The sequence below is a fragment of the Hevea brasiliensis genome, chromosome 7 (assembly GCF_030052815.1).
Source record: "Hevea brasiliensis isolate MT/VB/25A 57/8 chromosome 7, ASM3005281v1, whole genome shotgun sequence".
NCBI lineage: Eukaryota > Viridiplantae > Streptophyta > Magnoliopsida > Malpighiales > Euphorbiaceae > Hevea > Hevea brasiliensis.
The window spans coordinates 22,267,172-22,288,247 of record NC_079499.1 but is presented as its reverse complement, the minus strand read 5'-3'; positions in this window follow the sequence as shown (position 1 = coordinate 22,288,247).

Here is a 21,076-nt window from a genome sequence, read left to right as displayed (position 1 = left end):
ATCATTTATTCGAAGATTTAAAACTAGTAAAAATTTTTATTCCATTTTATTTTTTCGCAAATTTTATAGAAATTTCGGTAGAGTGCTGTCTGTATTTTGAGAAAACAGTTCTTCAAATACCTGTAAAAAGCACTTCCAATACTTTATCTCAACAACTTCATCAATTTCCATAACCATTCCAACCAAATTCAACATCATTTCTCAATTTCCAAAATTCAACAATCATCAAAATACTATTAATCAATTTCATTCAGTTTAAAGCAAAATACTTCCATTCATATTTCATTAAAGATAAGACAATTTATATACATTATTATAAAAATTTACATTAAAAGAAATTCAAACTAAAATTTATTACAAACTTTATACAAGCTGCTCAAGACCAAAATTTACATGTTCATACCTTTACATACATTACATACATCAAAATAAATTTTTACAGTCAGGGTATAAAATATACCTGATAACTTCAAAGCGGGTAGCTCCTTAATCCTCAGCAGCTCAATCTGTTGCTCCTCTAGTATCTATATCTGCGACAGCAATAACAGCTATCGCTGAGTACTAGGACTCAATGGTGCACAACATGATAAAATAAACTTTATGCGGAATTTAAATCACATTTATTCAAAATTTAAATTGAACATGAGCAATACATTCAAAACATGACTTATGAAATTTTAATCCAAACAATTTCATTTCAAAAGTCTCAAAACACATTTCATAAAAACACACAGTTATATCATGCCATTCGAAACAAATATAATCTCAATAGCCAGAGGCTAAGGAGAAGTCACATTACAAGGCTAGCTAGCTCAAATATATGGGAACCCATTCTTTTTCTTCTTCTACTGGCACACACCTCAACACTTCAGCCAGAGAAGGAATCAAAAATCGAAACTGATTTCCCCCACTAGTCATGCTAGTGAGGTGTTCAAATATATGGTCATGACACTGTGGTTTCAAAACTTATCTTAACAATTTACTAAATATTTATTGCCATTTCAAACATACACAAATAAACTTTCCACAATTCAAAGCAAAAGCATAATACACATTTCATGCACTTTGTAAATGAATTTTAAAGCATGTTGATGTTGTGCACAAACCTTAAGCGAGTCGCCTCTTGGCCTTGACTCGATCCCTCGGGTTCTTTCCCGGTATTCTTTTCCACTGAAACACACAGTTTCACAGTGTTTCAGTATTATAACTCATCATAAATCCAAAATAAATTCAAATTCACTTATACCTAGCTTTAATATGCTAAACTTGACGTTCTTTAAAATTTGTGTTTTGGGGTTACTATTCACTATACTATTCAAGTCAATTTATTGACTTTCTAGGGCTTAATAGGCATGAGAATTCCAACTTCACCCACATACCACATTTTGGTTACCTAATTTGTTGGTTTTGGTTGTTTTCTCAAAACTTAAGTCTTTTAGGCAAAATTTAAAAATTTCAGTTTTGGTATCTTATGTTGCATTGTTCCATTGGTCATGTTGCTTTTAGAATTTGGCTAAGTTTTCTTCATAGAAATTGTTGCTTATTGTCTTAAATTTATTCTTCTTTTTGAATCACTCCAATTGGAGTTTTGTAGCTCAAGTTATAGTAATTTGAATCATGGCTGCCAGATTGGCCTAACCCAGATTTTCTAGGCAAATTCTTGGTTCTGGCAGTTTTAGGTCACCAACTTTGGGTGACTAAATGACTTGGTTAAGGGAAAAATTTGGGTTTGTGTTTTTCATGAAAGTTTTGGGTCTATATCTCAGCTTTCTACTGGTAAAAATTCCAGGTCATTTAGACCTGCCTAGCCCAAGTTATGGGCAAATGAGCAAACACTGTTCACTGTTCATTTGGTCATTTTTGTATAGGTCAGATTTCTTAATCCGGATTTGGTCAATTTGTTCACTAGGTTTTAGTCACTTTTTGGGCATGATTCCTGAATGAAAAATGTGTCATTGTGTCTAGTTTCATTCCCAATTGGCCTCACACCAATTGGATTTATAAATTTTCAGTTTTGGTCCCTGAAAGGGACCATGGTCCTTCTGCCTGCATCATGACCCCAAGCAATCCGAATTTGCATTTGGTTTCAAGACTTCTAACATACTCCAATTGGTCACAAATGACCATTTCTAACGTCAAACCAAGTCCAACACACCATTTAACATATTCTTACATTTTTGTATTCCAAACCCTAGGTGCCAAACCCTAATTCACCTATTTGTTGCATTTAACTAGTTAAACACATATACACATGCTTCCCTAACTCATTCAAACTTACCTACACTATTTATTCAATCAAATTCATATATTATCATCACAAACCCTAGCTGGCCAAATTTTCCTCTAGTCCTCCAACAATTATTTTCTTTTAATTTTAAGTTAAAATCTAAGCTACTTGAACCAAAAACATAGAAATTAAACTAAAAAAATGGAGGTTTGCTCACTAACCTCAACCTTGTATTTTTGATCTTCAATTTCGTTCTTCTTTTCTTCTTTCTTTCTTGCTCAAAGTTCTTTTCAAGTTGCCAAAAAAAGTTTTAAGTAATAAAATTGGGGAAATCTATGGTTACTTTGAAGGTTTGAAAGCTTGAATTTAAGCTTTCATGGAGGATTTTGAAAGAGGGAGCTTGGGAGAGAGAGAGACGGTAAGGAATGGAAGACCACTTTTTTTTTTCTTTTCTTTTTCTTTTTTATGTCTTTAGGAAGACCACAAATTTAAATTAAATAAATTTTAATTATAATAATTATTGCATCATGCATGAGATCATGCGTGATGTCATCACTTTTTACTTTTCCTTTTTCTTTTTTTTTTCTATTTATTTTTCCATTAGTTCTTTAATTAATTCCCAATTCTGAAATTTTTTTTCTCCAATTTTATTTGACAGTTAGGTCAGGAGTCAGCTCTTGGGGTCAATTGACCAAATTGCCCCTCACCGGTTCGACCCGGTTTGAAAATAATTCAATATTTCTTTCGAATCCTTGACCTAATTATTTAACTGGCTTAACAATTCTTTTTCGTGATTTTTCTCTTTTCTACTGTGTTCGTAATAGTCCTAAGGACCGCCGCGTCACATTTACTGTTCAAAATTTGAGTTTAAATCGACTTCGCAATCCTTCCCGAGAAGGTCACCCATCGCTGTGACTCTCGGCTCATTTAACTTCTTGTGTTATGTTTTTCTTATTTATACTTAACTAATTGACAATTACTAATTATTTGTATTCAGGGCTTATCTAATTGTCTTAAGTGTGGTTCTAATCCCCTTAATTGTCCGGATCGACACCGGTCACCGAAATAGTGAAATATACTAGGCTATGCAAATAGGGGTGTTACAAAAAAAATTCAAAAAAGAAGGTGGAAAATTGAAGAGGGAGAAGCTACATAAAGAGGTTAGTTCAAATCATCTAATCTCTCTTTATATTCATGCATATATACTTGAATTAACTTAGAAAATTAAGAAAAATGAAACAAAATCAATCATGTTAGAACCCTAATGAAATTCGGCTGCCATGGTGGTAGTGTGAATTGATGTGTTTTGGTTTGATAAAATATATATACAAGTTAAATTAAGTGTGTAAGTATGAATTATGTACTTTAATTTCACCATTTGTGCAATTTGGAGAAATTAGGGTTCTTGGCATTTAGGGTTTGGGAAAAAATTTATAGAAAATGGTCAATGGATGCAAATGATCTTAATGACAGTTAGAAATAGTCAATTGAGACCATTTGTGGTGTGTGTGAATTGATAGAACTGAGTTACAATTTGGATTGGTTAGGGTCAGTATGCTGATAGCTTGACCTAAGTCCCTTTCAGGGACCAAAACTAAAAATATACCAACCCAATTGGGTTGAGGCTAATTAAGAATGAAACTAGACACAAAATGGACCATTTTTCATTTAGGAATGATGCCCAGAAAATGACATTAGGATAGTGAACAATTAGGCCAAATTTGGATTTGGGCACACTGCCCTGTACAAAAATGACCAAATGAACAGTAGTCACTTAAATAACCATAACTTGGTCTAGGAAGGTCTAAATAACCTAAATCTTATACCGATGGAAATCTGAGACATAGCCCTACAACTGTCATGAAGAAAACAAACCCAAATTTTGACCATAACCTATCCGAAAAGTCACCTGCAGTTAGTACACCAAAACTGTCAGTATCCAGAAAATGCCCAGAATTCTGGGTAACCCCAATCCGGCCAACCTTAGTTAAATGGCCATATCTTGGGCTACAAAACTCCAAATGGAGTGATTTAAAAAGGGAATTAAATATAAGACAATAAGAAACAACTTTGAGGAAGGACACTTAGCCAAATTTCCATAGAAATTAGACCAATGGAACAGTGCAATACAGGGCACCAAAACTGAAAAAATTGAATTTTCTCTTAGGAGACTTAAAAATTGAAATGGCAACCAAAACTAATAAATTAGGCATCCAAAATGTGGTATGTGGGTGTAATTGGAATCCACATACCTATTAAGTATAAGAAAGTCAATATTTTGACCGGAATAGTATCATAAATAGTAATCCCGAAATGCAAAGTTTAGAAAATGTCAATTTAGGCCTATGTAGAGATACAATTAAATAAGTATGAAATAAATTATTAGATTTGTTATGAGATAAGATACTGAAACACTGTAAATTACATGTTTCAGTTGAAAAAGATTTGGAAAAGTATAGGGCAAACTGAGTCAAGGCCTAGCGGCGACTCACATCAGGTTTATGCACAAAAATTTTTAAATTATAGTTTTCACAATGAAAATTGATTTGTTATTGATGCATACATTTTGCATAGTCATTTAGGTCTAGTTTCATAGCCATTTTATTTTATTATTAGTCATTTTTAGCCAATTTCATTAGTTATTTAGTTAGTTTTTCATAGTTGTCAATTTTGCATTAATTTGTAATTTTTACTTTGTTTTGTAGGAAAAATGGTGTTTTTGAAGGACTGAAGAGAAATTTTACCATTGAGGAGTGACTTCTACAGCCAAAGATGTCAAAAACAAGTTTTCAAGCTAAAATATGCATTGACCAAATTGTGCATAACTTGCCGCATAAGCTATGCGGATCTGCATAAGGAGAAAAATCACTGTTCCAATACCTGCCGAAATGTGCATAAGGAGACTGCATAGCTTATGCACATTCACGCCTCCCTTATGCACTTTCACGGAATTGTGCATAACCTATGCACCAAGTCATGCAGTTTCGCATAAGTGAACCGAGAAACGGTAGCGCATAAGCGACTGCATGACTTATGCAGTCCCATAAAGAGTTCATTAATGAGCTGGCAGAAGATTCCCTCAGAAAATCCCTCCTCAAACACACCATTTTAGGGCTCCATGTCAGAAAATGCTATAAATAGTCCCATTTCCCATTTTAGAAGGGGAGAAAAAGGAGCAGAAAAGGAAAGAAAGAGGAGAGGCAGCAGCTGAAGAGTCATTTTCACCTTCCACACCATTTTCAACCAAGATTTGCAGATTTCTTTCCTTTCTTACATTTTTCCTACATTTCTAGTGTTTAGTTTCTTGTTTCTTAGCTTAGATTAAAGCTTTATTTCCTTATAAACTCATAATTTCTTGTAAACATTATGGATAGTGAGTAGTTTTATTTTGATTCTGGAGTAAGGGTTGTAATATTTGAGATATTTTGTGGATTTTGATTGGGTAATCCATATTTTGTGGTCTTAATGAGTTTTATTCATTTCTTGTGTGCTTAATGACATGCTTAGTGTAGGATCCCATTGAGTAATGTTCTTAATCCATGGTTGAGGCACCGAAAGGAGAAGGCCTTGTGATAGATAATCAAGAAATTGGACTTAATTAACTTAGATCTAGAAATAGACTAAGGATTAAGAGGATTCACAGATTAATTAAAGAACTTAATGGGTCTTAATTAATTCTAACTCCACGAAAGTAGGATTAGATTGATTAAGGCACTCTTTGTCTCACTCGAAAGGATATTCAAAGGATTTAAGAATTAATCTCCTTAAAACCCGTAAGTTCCACAAGATTGGATAACCAATTTAAAATCCCAAAATAGCTCGAATATGAAATCCCGAACTCCGGAATCGCCTTTTCATAATTGTTAATTTTTAATTAAAATTAATTGCTTGCCATTTTAATTTTGCCATATTTCAACTTGCTTATTTCAAATTGATGCAATTTTAGTTTAATTAATACATTGTTGAATAGATTATTAATTTTGCACACATAGATTTTATACTTCATTACCCATCAATTCATTACTTTAATTTCAAAAATAGTTTAATTTAGTCAACTTTTTATATAAAAAATTCAATCATTAACACAACTCCTCGTGGGAACGATATCTTTTTCTATACTACTTGTACGACCCGTGCACTTGCGGTTGGGACGCATCAGTTATACATTGTGAATGTGTTTTGTTCATTATGAATTTTGAGAATGTTGTGTTGCCTATTTTACAATGGAAATTTGGAATGAAAATTATTTATTGATTTGTATGAAATATTTGAATAATATGGTTTTGAATTTGGTTATGGCCTTGGAAATTTTATTTGAGAATTTGTGTATTGCCTACTTTAGAAATGAAGATTTGAAATGAAGTTTGTTTGATTTTTGTATCAATTATAATTGAACATCATAGTTTTAAATTATTTTTGATTCACACTTGGCATGGCAGTCCCTTACTATGTTCCTCCTCCACTTGTGGGGTTGAGTTTGATATTTGATTATATTCCTTCCGCTCTGGCTTGCCAGTCTGAGGTGAGTTTGGATGAGTACTCATTAGCTAGCTAGCCATCTCTCTCATTGATTTTGATTAGTGGGGTGAGTTTGCTTTGTCATAGTGTAGAACACGACATGTTTGAAAATTTTGTGTCATGGCCTAAGTTGTGTTATTGATTGGTAACACTGTGTTTATTAAATTGTTTGACCAAATTTGTGTTATATTGAGCTTTGAAAATTGTGAAATATTTAAATTGTGATTTGTTATAAATATGATTTGAAAATTGTGAAATGTAATTATGTAATGTTTAAATTATGATTTGGCAATAAATGGTTTATGTTCAGTTTTTTAAATTTTGTTGTACAATACTATGTAAAATATACTCAGCGATAGCTTCTTTTGCCGTTGCAGATAGAAGCAAGAAGAAAGCAGCAGAGTGAACTGCTCTTGATAAGACTACACTGACTTTTTGTACGTGTATTTATTTATACCCTTGTAAATTTGACTTCATGTAAATAATCTTTTGTTCATATGTATCTAAGTAGTTGTACATTAAAGTTTGTAACAATATTATTTTTTATTTTCCTTTTGTAAACTAAGACTTATGTTTGTAAATTTAATTTAATGCAATGTTTATGAGTCTATCGAATTATTTTGAAAAGAAAAATTTTGAGTTGTGAATCTTGAATTGAAATTTAGTTGAATTGTATTCATTTGAGAATATATTGGCGATTGGGGTTGAGAAATAAAATTATTAGAAGTGTTTTCACAGGTTTTGAAGAATTGGTTTTTTCCAATTATAGTCGGCACTCTGCCGAAATTTTTACAAAAACTGCGGAAAATAGAATTTATCAAACATTTTATTTAGGTTTTAAACTTAAGTTAAAAGTTTTTAATTCCTACAAAAAATGTTCGCCATCTTCAAAAGAGATAAAATTATTTTAAAATCCCTTGTAGTGTATTTAATGAGTTATCGGTAGGTGAAATTTGGTAATTCATTAAGTATTCTACGGGATCATGTTATACCTTACAGAGGGGTAACTAAATGTGACACCCCTTACCCGTCTACAGTGTAGGTGAGCAAGCTATGCCACACGGTATACCGGCACACTCTATTTTACCTTAATTTATTTTTGTCAAAGTTTTGAATATAGTTTGTGAAATATAGTTCCTTTATTGAAATTATAATTTATTTGAGGTTCCGAAAATTTTAAAGAAAATCCGGCGGAGTACCGGCTAAAAATGGAGAAAACAGTTCTTCGGAACCTGTTAAAAACACTTCCAATAAACAAATTCAATCATTCTCAACTCCAATATCAAGATCTCAACATTTCAATTTCAACTCTCATTCATCATTCACATGTGATGATCACATATAAATCACAAGTAAACATTTACTTTTCCATTAACAAATACAATTTTCATAATTTACATAAACATCAATATACATTACACAAGTTTAATTACATATGAAGAAAAATCAAAATTAAGTTACAAAATGTCAAAATGACACCTAGTGTCCTACCAAGGCATAACAGAAGTTGAGGTGACACGGACATCGAGCGTAATCGCGAATGGACTCACCCATCGTGGTCTCTGGGCTCACGATCGGGATCTCCAGTACCTACGCGTGGCAAAAGCAACGCGCTAAGCAATAATGCTTAGTGGTGCAATAATATAATAGAAGAAAATAGCAAGAAAATGAATGTGTATAGAATGTGTATGCTTTCTTTGTTTGGTATTGGTATATTCGTTATTTCGTTAACGTTGTTCACTTTTATCCATTTGGTTGCCCCAAGTAACCTACACTAGACGACTGGACTGGATAACGGGTAAACTGGCACTGGGTACCTAGTACCTCGGGCCGTCACACCATCGGTCACATATGCATCTCCGTGTGCAATGAGCGGCTAACAAGCTGTAAATAATCTCAGGCACAAGGCCAAATCTCAATACAAAGTCAGAATGGCTAAAAGCCATGAAATCACGGAATGGCATATTGCCATGTGCAGTACTGCTAACTGAACCCTATTGGCATGCCAAACTATCCAAACCAATCTTGTTAGGTATACTAGGGCATTTGAAACTTTTAAATTCTTCAATTTGTGAATTTCATGTTTTTGGTGTTACTATTCACCTCATTGGTTAACAAAAATGTTGACTTTTGGATAGAAAATATGTACATTGACTTTGGCACTCCCAACATACCACATTTGGTGTTTAAAACTTGTTGGCATTAAGTGTTAATACCATTTCAAAGTGTAAACCAACACAAGCAGAATTTTCAGTTTTGGTGAGTCAACTTCACTGTTCCATTGGACACTGTTGCTGTGGGAATTTGAAGAAATGTAAAACATGAAAGTTGTTCCTTACTTTGTCTAGTTGAATTTCATTATTTGAATCACTCCATTTGGAGTTTTGTAGCTCCAGATATGGTCCACAAACCACAGCTGGCCGGATTCTCATTCTGCAGAAATTACCATATCTACAGTAACATGAATAGTAACTTCCACTGCCATTTAGGTTAGGTTCTGGCCATAATTTGGGGTAGGTTCCTTCATGAAAGTTGTTTGTCTATGTCTTAACTTATTTCTGTAAAAATTTCAGGTCAATTGACCATATCTACAGTGAGTTATGGCCAAATGAACAGTTACTGTTCATTTGGTCAATTCTACAGAACCAGTTGCAGGGTATCCGGATTGGGGCCAAGTTTTGGTCCTCTTGCTTTGGTCTTTTGGGCATGGTTTCTTCAGAAAAAATGTGCCATTATAAGCCTAGTTTCATGTCCAATTGGCCAAACACCAATTGGACTAACACAGCCCAAGTTATGGCAGTGCAAATAGACTGAATTTTTAGTCCCTATGCTGCTGTCCTAGGGCAGCCTGCAACCTCACTTTGCAATCCTATTTTTCAGTCCATTTGTTGGTCAAATTACCTAAAATGGTCACTAATTGATCATTAAAATACTCTCTAATAATTTCCTAAACCAAGTTTACATTTTTCTCACAAAACCCTAATTCAAATTCATGTTTTTATACAATATATCTTAGTTAGCTCTTTAATCATTGTTCTTGTGTTTATAAACTTCCAACATAACTCTAATTCACTTCAAGATCCTAAAAACACTCCCTCCTATTCCATAGTTAGGGCAGCCGAAATTCAAGAGCTCATAGACATAGGTGTTTGTTCATTTAAATCACAATTCTCACTAAGTTTCAAGTCCCAAACCATGAAAATAAAGAGTTTAATGGATATAGGTGCACTAACCTCAAGTGGCAGAATTTTTCCAAGCCCCAAACTTCAATTTCTTTCCTCTTGTTGGCTGCCAAGAGCTTGTTTAAGATGTGGGGTAAAGCTTTAATGAAGAGAAGTTAGGGTTTTGTGGTGTAAACAAGGGAAAAATCAAGCTTTTGATTGAAGATTAATGGAGGGAGAAAGGATAGGGATTTCGGCTGGAATGGGAAAGGGGGTGGCTGCTGGTTTTTCTTTTATTTCTTAGTCTCAATTATCTCTTTTAATAGTTAGTCAAAGGATGGCTTAATTGTGATTGGTCATAATTTCTTAATGACATCACCATGATGTCATAAATAAGCTTTTCTTTGATTTTTCTTTTCTTTTCATCACTACTCAAGTTCAATTTAATTTCTAGTAATGTTTCTTCATATTTTATGTCATATTAATTATTTACTCAACTGGACAAGTCGGCCAAAAATCACCTCGGAAGGCGAAATGACCAAAATGCCCTCCGTTTGGCTTAACGGGTCAAAATTGTCTGTACCGATTGAAAATTTTTTCTAGGTATTTTCTTGGCATTCTAATGCCATGGGAACCTCAATAACCCTTCTCTGGAGTCCCAAAAATTATTTTATAATTTTTCCCCCGGGTCTAGGGCTCCTCGTTGCGAGAACCGCAACTTCCCTCTGGTTACCCATCGCTAGGGCACCGGCTCGTTTAACTTGGTTGTATTTTATTTCTAAATTTTTTACTAAATTTTTCTTATTAGTATTTGGGTTAATTATGGTTCCTGACTTTAGTTTAAATATTTTTCTGGACATTCTAGCTGTCCGGACCGATACCGGTCACCGGAACAGTAGGATGTACGGAGTGGTTATCGGGAGGGTGTTACAGGTGTGACATAAAATAAACATAAGGGCCATTTTAAGTGAATTAGGTTTATAATACACAATATAAAGGTATTGCTCTAGGGTTTACCACTAACATATAAGAGAAGAAAAGAAAAAAAGAATGGTTATTGTTCCAAAATTATTCTCTCTTCCATTATAGAAAAACTTTTTCTTTCATAGGCTAAAAACTCTATATTCATCTTTATCAAACTCTATTTCCCTTTCTTCTTCTTTATAAAATAAATACATAATCTCTTCACCAAACTTTATAAACCCCGTCCTTAAAACGATTTGTGTCTCTTTCTATAATATACCCTAAAGTGAAAGAAAGATGAAGATAGAGAAATCAATAGAAATGAAGGTATTAGGTCTCATTTGATGAAATAAGAGCTTGAAAAATTTTATATATCAAGAGGCTATAGATTTTCTAAACAAGGCAATGTTGTGTGATGATTGTGTTTTCAAATCTTTGCTACAGGTTTTAATTTCACACAAAAGGAGGCATGGGAATGTGGATATGCTTACAATGCGGTTTCTGCATTATTTGCGGACCATCAAGATTTGCTACACGGATTCTAAACAATATTTATGCTAGTTTCTGAAGTAAAAGAACTGGCATATCCTGTTCCGAGTGACTGAGGACCGATAGAAGAGGCTTATAGATGGCGGGAGGAGAATTCTAGTGAGGAAAAGGCCATTGAGATGATTTACAAACAAAGGATTAGGTTCATTAGGCATGCTTAGGCAATGTTATATAGAATTCTTAAAGTTCTTATTCAGTTACAACAGTGAAAGGATGGTAAAAGTTGAACTAGAAAAATAAGTTGCTATCTAGATAAACAAGTATCCTGAACTCATGACTGGCTTCAAGCTATTTCTGAACGACTGTGAGAATATTGGTGGGTTCCCAAGGAAGGTAAAGGGCAAAGATGAAGAGCAAAATCTTGAAGCTAGAAGAGGAAAAGGAAGAGACAAGTATGTGGAATAGTGTACTCCAATTTATGATTTTACTCCAAAAGATGATAATCCTAATAAAAACATAACATAAATCAGATGTTTAATGATTGTTGTGCATCTATGCCTTATTCCAAAGCAGAAGATCAGCCTCGGAAGAAAAGGCGCCAAAATCTGCATTAGAAAATCAAGCTTAAAAGTGAAGATGATAGGCATGAATTAGACATGTTAATGATTTGGTTTAGGTTTGTTGCTAGTCATGCAAAGGAATTAATTTAAGGCAAAATAAAAACTAGAGGAACATCTCAGAATCACTTTTTAAAGTTTCTTTAATGTTTATATGGTGATCAAGGCCTTGAGTTATTAAAAATTTGGAAGAAAAATCCTAAGTCTGCATCAGCTGTCATTTTGGTTTGATAGAGATAGTGGAGGAGTTGACAAATTTTAGTATCGAGATTGAGAAAATTCGGGTTCAGTGCATTAATTGATGCGAAAAATCCAACACATATTCAAATGTCATGATGTAAATATACACTTGTTTGAACAGACTTATGCTTGCAATTTTCTATAAATAAACTCTTAAAAATGCAAGTGTCTGGTCACGGTGAAAATTTATCAAAAGTATTTGCAAGTACTAGAAATTTTCATTACTAGTTCCTATTTCAGGCATTGAGCCTACTCCACAAAACTACTGAAATTAGCACATCTTGCAATCCTATGACGTGTGCTTTAGCCTATTCCACTAAATAGTTGTGGCAATCTAACTCATCCTTCTTATTTTGCTTTATTAGTTGAGATGTGACATATAAATAATTCTATAATATTTAAAATTTCCAAAATCTTACTATTTGTAGCTCATGCTATCCACATTATTTTTATTGTATATTATTCTTTTTCCTTATTTGTGGTTGTTATTAGTTTGATTAAAAAACTAAAGACTGTCTAAATTTTATTCTAATTTGACATTATAGCCTTTTTTTTTTTTTAATGTAGAAGCATTGTAGCCCAAATTTTAAAAATAGCTAATTATAAATTTATATTTACTTATTTGTTGATAGAATTAATAAACTTATAATGTATATTGCTATATGATAAAAAATACTAACAACTTAATGCCTTGACACTTACTACTAAGAATAAATAATTTCTACAATAAAAAAAAAGAAAATTTTCTCATTTAAAGATGTTAATTTTGCAAAAATTTTATTTTTGGTTTTATATTTAGAGCATTTTTAAAGACAATTATATTACTTGCACTGCGAATCGACCATAAAGCCAAACAGTAAAAGTGTGGCAACCAAGTCATTTACCATTAAAAAAAAACGTAGCTTTAAATTTGTTATCACAATGATAAAGTTTACTCCTCTTTGGTCCTTAATTGCAAAATCAAAGCTTAAAATTTTTCAGTAAATTAAACTCAATCATATGCATAGTATTTAGTCTATTTGTTAATTATTTTCTAAGTAAAATTATGTATATCACATTTTAACACATTTATTTTTATTAGGTTGTATATTACATTTTAATACATATTTATTTCTTTCTTATATATTAATGAATATAATAATTATGCACTGCCTTTAATAACTTAGTAAAGCTAAAAATTGATTGGGGAAACGTATAAACTATTTCTCTTAGTCCTTGATTATATTACTTGTTCCACACGCCACATTTTTATTTTCATGATGAATTTGATTGATGATTTGTTGCGGTTTCTATTTTTCACAACCCGATCTCACGGGCCGGACCGGCACTAGAGCCTGAGTCGACATAAAACCCTCGAGACCCGTAATAAGTGTTACTGTTCCCAAACCCATAACTAGGGTCAAAATTAAGGCCCAACATGTAAATAAAATAAAATATTATTTTTTTTCAGGCCCACCTAACTCGATAACCACCAAAAACTAAAATTAGGGAAGCCCAGCTTAATTCTGATACCCATCATGTACAAACTATTTAATATCATAATAATTTTTTATTAATTAATATCATAAGTACATAATCCAATGTTACAGTGGAGTTCTAGTTATTAAATAAATAAATAGACACAAGAAACTATTAAACTAAGAAATACAACTTGCAGAGGAAAATACAGGTTAGACACGAATAAATAAAACTCGCTCCTCTTGCAACCTGAAAAAAAAAATATTAAACAGGAATGAGCGTTCGACTCAGAGAGTTTAGATATTGATTATAGATGTAATTTTTATAACTATCTAAAACTAGTACAATCCTACCATGAAATGCACATCCATCACATATAACAAATAATTCAATCAATATTCACACGAGAAATTAATTTGGAGCTACTCACATACCCAGTGTATCACATCAATATATACATGTGGGAGTTAATCCATTATACAGCTCTCTTAATCCAATATCTGTCAGTGAAGTTAACTCAAGCTGGACTTTCACTTAATAATTCAAGTGCGGGGGTCAGCAAAATCAACTCAAATTTGTATTCACCCTGACTTATCCATATATAAGGATTGGGTCCTAGCGAGTCAAGCTCCAGCCGCAACTACTCATCCTATCCATATTCATATCCACACTATACTCACGCCAACACACCCGCACAGCTGTAAATTATCCTCAAGGTGGCAATCACAAATAAATAACAATAATTATATATGCAGTAACTAAAGTTCCCCTAATATATTAACTATATATGTGCATAATTAAATATTTATATAATGCATTGGCATGCCAAATATATAATTAATATTGAAATTGTAAAAATAATCAATATCCAACTCACAAATTGGTCAACTCGATTGCAGCTAGTCTAGCTGGAAGGAGAAGAAAGGCTAACCGGCACTGATTACCTAGACAGACACATTGATACCTATCAAATTTATTGACGAAAATAATTAATTAATTTAATCAAAGAAGCAAAAATAATTTTCTAAGGTCTTGCCAAAATTTTGGTAGAGTCTCCCCGATAACTGGGCCTAACCCCCCATAAGAAAATGCAACATCAATAACACACAAGGCCTTAGGCCCACAACAATAATTATAATGCCCATCTGGGGCCTACAAGAAACCTAATCTAGGTTCAATCCTCCAAACTCTAGTTCGTCTCTCTAACTCCTTTACAGTCTAAATATTTATTTTCAGCACTTCAAAAATTATAAAAATATTCTTAAAAATCCTCTACATTATCCTTATATTAATTAAAATTATTTTACTTAATTTTAATAAGTCAAGAATATTTTACAGATTTATCGACTAGCTTAACCAAGGCAAAAATTATACAATTTAAGTTCGGGACTACCTTCATAAATTCTGCTACCTAGAATACATTCGGAACATTTGAAAATGCTAGGATTGACTGTAATATTGACTATGTTTCGAGACAGCCGCTGGGCAGCCAGATCAGGCTGAAAACTTGGTCCTGGGCGCTGGTGGGCTATCATCAATCCTATCACTCCTAAACGAAGCCTAAAAATTGTTAATAATTATTATATAATTATATTTAATTTTCAAGCATCCAAAAAGTCAAAAATCTCATCAAGTGATCTTGACCATTCGATGATCGCCTTTTTTAAATAGTGTTTGATCAGAGCGATGTTAGTTCCATCTCGATGGTTTTGATGCATTGAGTCCATTTATGGTCTCGTATTGTTAATCCAATGGTCAGATCATCCTAGATCTGATCGAAAAGCTTGAAAACTTGAAACTTCTCTCCTCCTTATCTCACTCATCCGACCACCAAATGCTGCGAAATTAGTATCACAAAAAAACTCTCAGAATAAGCTTTCCAACGCCACTAGAATCACCTTGATCAAACGTTGGATGAAGCTGCTACCCTTGCACATGCATTTTTCTCTCTCCTCCTGTAAAAGAACTAAGAAATTTTGGAATAAGAATTTTGATCTTTATTGCCCTAGAAATCAAAGATATATATAAAACATTACAGCTAACAAATAGGTTCCTAATCAAGCTAAACTACCAAAATTATATCAGAATCATACAACAAAAGGTAAGAAAAGATATGCACACAAAAATTCCTAAAAAAAATGCCCTAAATAAATGTAAAATAAGTGGCAGCTAATAGTTGCCTTTCCAATACCCCCCCTCAAGTTGGAGCATGGAGATCTCGAATGCCCAACTTGCGAAGAAGAAAGTCAAACTGATCCTTTCCCAACACCTTTGTGAAGATATCCGCAGGTTGCATTGAACTACGTACATAATCTGTTCGAATATTACCATTCAATATCTCATCACGGAAAAAATGACAGTCCACTTTAATATGCTTGGTACGTTCATGATAGACAGGATTAGCAGCTATATGCAGAGCTGCCTGACTATCACAATACAAATTCATAGGTTCAGTATGCGCCACACCAAGAGAATTCAATAATCCTTTCAAACATTTAAGTTTACAAGTTGTAGTACTCATAGACCGATATTCAGCTTCAGTGGATGAGCAAGACACTGTCTGTTGCTTTTTAGTCTTCCACGAGATAGGGGATTCACCCAAAAGAATAAAATAACCGGTCAAAGACCATCTCGTCAAAGGACAGCTAGCCCAATCAGAATCACAGTAAGCAAACAATTTGAGATCACAATTGGCATGCAGTAATATACCCTGACCTGGATTTCCTTTCAAATAATGCACAACTCTAATAGCTACCTCCCAATGAGCTTTCTTCAGTTGTTGCATGAACTGAGCAAGAATATGCACACAATAAGACAACTCGGGTCGAGTTATTATTAGATAAATAAGCCGTCCCACCAGACGCCTATACTGCGTAGGGTCATCCACATCATCACTCTCGGTAAGAGCCAACTTGTGATTTTGTTCAAGAGGAGTTTTAGCCGGCTTATAACCCAGTAATCCAACTTCTGAAATTACATCCAATGCATATTTACGTTGACACAAGAAAATACCATTCGAGTTTCTGGCTACTTCAATCCCTAAGAAAAATTTCAGCTTCCCCAAGTCTTTCATATGAAAGCAATGACTCAAATAGTTCTTGAATTTTTGTACAGCGAAAACATTATTGCTGGAGATAATAAGGTCATCCACATAAATAAGCACATTCAATTGAACAGTCTCAGCTCGAAAAATGAACAAAGAGTAATCTGAATATGATTGCTGAAATCCATAAGCTTTCAGAGATGCAACCAATTTCACAAACCAACATCTAGGTGCTTGCCGCAAACCGTATAGAGATTTCCGGAGTTTACAAACCTTCCCCGGTGATTGACAAGCAAATCCAGGCGGCATCTTCATGTAAACCTCTTCCTGCAAATCACTGTGTAAGAAAGCATTTTGGACATCCATCTGATGGAGTTCCCAATTCTTTGCAGCCGCAACGGCAAGAAAGGTGCGCACAGTAACCATTTTTGCTGTAGGAGCAAAAGTCTCCTGATAATCTGTGCCTTTAACTTGATTATTTCCCAATATCACTAATCGCGCCTTGTATCATTCAACACTTCCATCAGAATTGTATTTAATTTTGTATACCCACTTGCTTCCTATTGCTTTCTTCCCAAATGGCAGATTTTCAACTGTCCATGTACCATTATCCTCCAAAGCCTGTATTTCTTTTCTCATAGCCGCTCTCTACCGTTCATCCTTAACTGCTTCTACATAAGAGCTTGGTTCATGTCCTGTAGTAATGGCTGCCAAAAAATATCGGTTTTGTGTGGAGAATTTATCATAACCCACATAATGTGCTATAGAGTAAGGCATACCTGAGAAATCAGATTGGGAAGGTGAGCATACCGAGGGGCTTATTTTGATGGCGTTTGTCACATAATCCTTCAAACGAACACTAGGTTGCTTGGTCCTTTGTCCCCTACCTAGTTGCTCTTCAACAACTTCTCCTCTATCCACTCCCTCACTATTTTCATGGATCAATTCTTCCATTTCAGGATTCACCTCACCTTCTCTACCCACACTTTCATCGTGCTCCTTTCCCAAGTTGTTCTCTAAACCATCAACTTCATCACCCAACTCCTCAACTCCATTTTTAATGAGTTCATCACCTATTGTTTTCTCATTTGCATTTGGAAATTCTGTTTCAGTGAATACCACGTCTCTTGATACAAAGTATTCTTTAGTTTCCAAATCATACAATCTCCATCCCTTCTTTTCAAATGGATACACAACAAAAACACACCTACGACTTCTACTACCAAATTTATCTTTATCCCGATTCAAATTATGCGCATAGCACAAACAATCGGAAACTCGAACGTATTTGTAAGAAGGTACTTTCCCAAAGAGCATCTCATATGGGGTTTTACCATTTATTAACATAGATGGAGTCCTATTAATCAAATACCTGGCTACAAGTACACATTCTCCCCGAAATTCTATGGGTAAAATTGCTTGGAAACTCAAGGCTCTTGCCACATTAAGAATATGGCGATGTTTTTTTTCCACTTGGCCATTTTGTTAAGGTGTTCCTACACAGGAAGTCTGATGCAACATCTCTTGTTTATCAAAATATTCTTTCAAGCACATAAATTCACTTCCGTTATCACTTCTAACAATTTTCACATTTTTTTTTTAAATTGGAGTTTAACCATCACAACAAATTTCTTAAGAACACAAGCTACTTGTTGTTTTCCATTTAGCAAATATATCCAAATAGCATGAGAGTAATCATCAACAATTGTTAAGAAGTAAATTGCTCCACAAGAAGTTGGGACTCTATAAGGTCCCCACAAATCACAATGTATCAATTCAAAACAACTATCAGCTTTATTGTCACTAGAAAAGAAAATCTCTCTTGATTGCTTTGCTCTAAAACAAACTTCACAAGTTTTATTAGTTTTCCTAACTATGCTACCAGCTTTTGGAATTAACTCTACTACCTTATAAGAAGGATGACCCATTCTCTTATGCCAAAGCTCAAAAGACCCCACATCAGCTACCTTGCAAGCATGCACTGATGTCACTCCTTTGAGAAAGTACAGCCCCTCGCGTTGCTCACCCGCTCCAATCAGGTTCCTCGAATTTAGGTCCTGTATAGCACAAATTTTGTTAGTGAGTTGAATAACCAAAATTGAATCATTAAGTAGTTGTGATACAGAGATCAAATTGCAATTCAAATTTGGCACATAAAGGACTCGTTGCAATTTCAAGTCTCCTCCAAGTAACACAGTTCCTTCTTTCACCGCCAAGGTCTTTTCTCTATTAGGTAACCCGACTGAGCATGGCACAATGTCACGTAATTCACTAAAAAATGCCAACGTTCCTGTCATATGATGGGAAGCTCCTGTGTCACATCCTACTCCTAGTATGATGTAACATGTTCCCATAGTACACCTAATGAATTAGCGTACTTCACTTACCGGTAACCCATTAAATATACTACAAGGGATTTTAAAACAATTTTCATTCGTTTTAGAATTGGTGGGTAAAATTTTTTTTCAAATGTTAAAAACCTTCATTTAGAGTCCAAACATAAATAAAATTTTTGGATATTTAAAATCTCCATAATTTTTACAAAAATTTCGACAGAGTGCTGCTTATATTTTGAGAAAACAGTTCTTCAAAACCTGAAAAGAAAAACACTCCCAATATATTTCTCAATCACAACTTCATTTGCAACAACCAAACTTCAAATCAACAACAATGGCAACACTTCAACTCAAAATCCAAATTTCAAATCAAGAATTAATATCTCAAAACATTTCATAACTCAAGCACATTGCATTTTAAATCATTAATTTACAATCATAAGTTAATTTACAGATGCAAAATCTCAAAAATAATATTATTATAATTTTATCTGTACAACTGCTCAAATTACAGGGATACATATGCATACTATCATATTTACATCAAACTAAACTACCAAGGTATAGACAAATATCCGTACAAAAATTCTTTAATTGTGCTCTTCTCTAACTGTAGCAGCTCGCTCTGCTGCTATGTCCTTTTCCCTTTCTGCGATGGCAAGTTAAAGCTATCGCTGAGTATATAAATACTTAGCGGTGCACAATAAAGCATAGAATGCATAATATAAAACATTTATGAACAAATCCTCATTCAAAAATCTCATAATCGCATTTCATAATTTTTTTTTCCCAAATCACATTTATAACAAATCATAATTTTCAAAGCTTAATATAGAGCACAACTTGATCAAACAATTTAATAAACATAGTGTTGCCAAACAATAACACAACTTAGGCCATGACACTAAATTTTCGAACATGCCGTGTGTACATCACGACAAGGCAAACACCCCCACTAATCGAAATCAATGAGGGAGGTGGCTAGCTAGCTAATGAGTACTCATCCACACTCACCCCTCAGACTGGGAAGCCAGAGAGAGAGGAAATTGATCAAATATCATACTCACCCCACAAGTGGAGGAGGAACATATTAGTATTGCCATGCCAAGTGTGAATTAAAAATAATTTAAATCAAGTTATTCAAATATTTTATACAATTCACAAATCATATTTCATTCTAACTTTTCATTTACAGGTAGGCAACACACTATTTTTCAAATAAGATTTTTGAAGCCATAACTAAATTGAAAACCATATTGTTCAAATATTTTATACAAATCAATAATTAATTTTCATTCCAAATTTCCATTGTAAAATAGGCGATACAACATTCTCAAAATTCATAATGAACAAAAACATTCACAATGTATAACAAATCAATTTCCATTATGAAAACTATAATTTAAAAATTTTTGTGCACAAACTTGGACTTAATCGCCTCTAGGCCTTACGGGTCTTTTTCAGCTGAAACACAAAATTTATAGTGTTTCAGTACTTTATTTCACAGTAAATCCAATAATTAATTCATAAATACTTAATTCTAGCCCAAATATGCTTAAACTAACATTCTTGGAAATTTTCATTTTGGAGTTACTATTTATGGTACTATTCAAGTCAATTTGTTGACTTTCTAAGGCTTAATAGGTATGGGAACTCCAACTTCACCCACATACCACATTTTGGTTGCCAAACTTGTTGGTTTTGGTCATTTTCTCAAATTCTAAGTCTTTTAGGCAAATTTGCAATTTTTCAGTTTTTGTTTCCTAAGTTGCACTATTCCATTGGTCACTTTACTATTAGAATTTGGCAAAACTTTCTTCATAGGAAATGTTCTCTATTGTCTTAAGTTTATTCTCCTTTTTGAATCACTCCAATTGGAGTTTTGTAGCTCAAGTTATAGCTATTTGAACCAAGACTGCCGGATTGAACTCAACCCAGAATTCTGGGCAATTTTTGGTTCTGGCAGTTTTGGGTCACCAATTTTGGGTGGCCAAACGACTTGGTTAATGGCATAATTTGGGTTT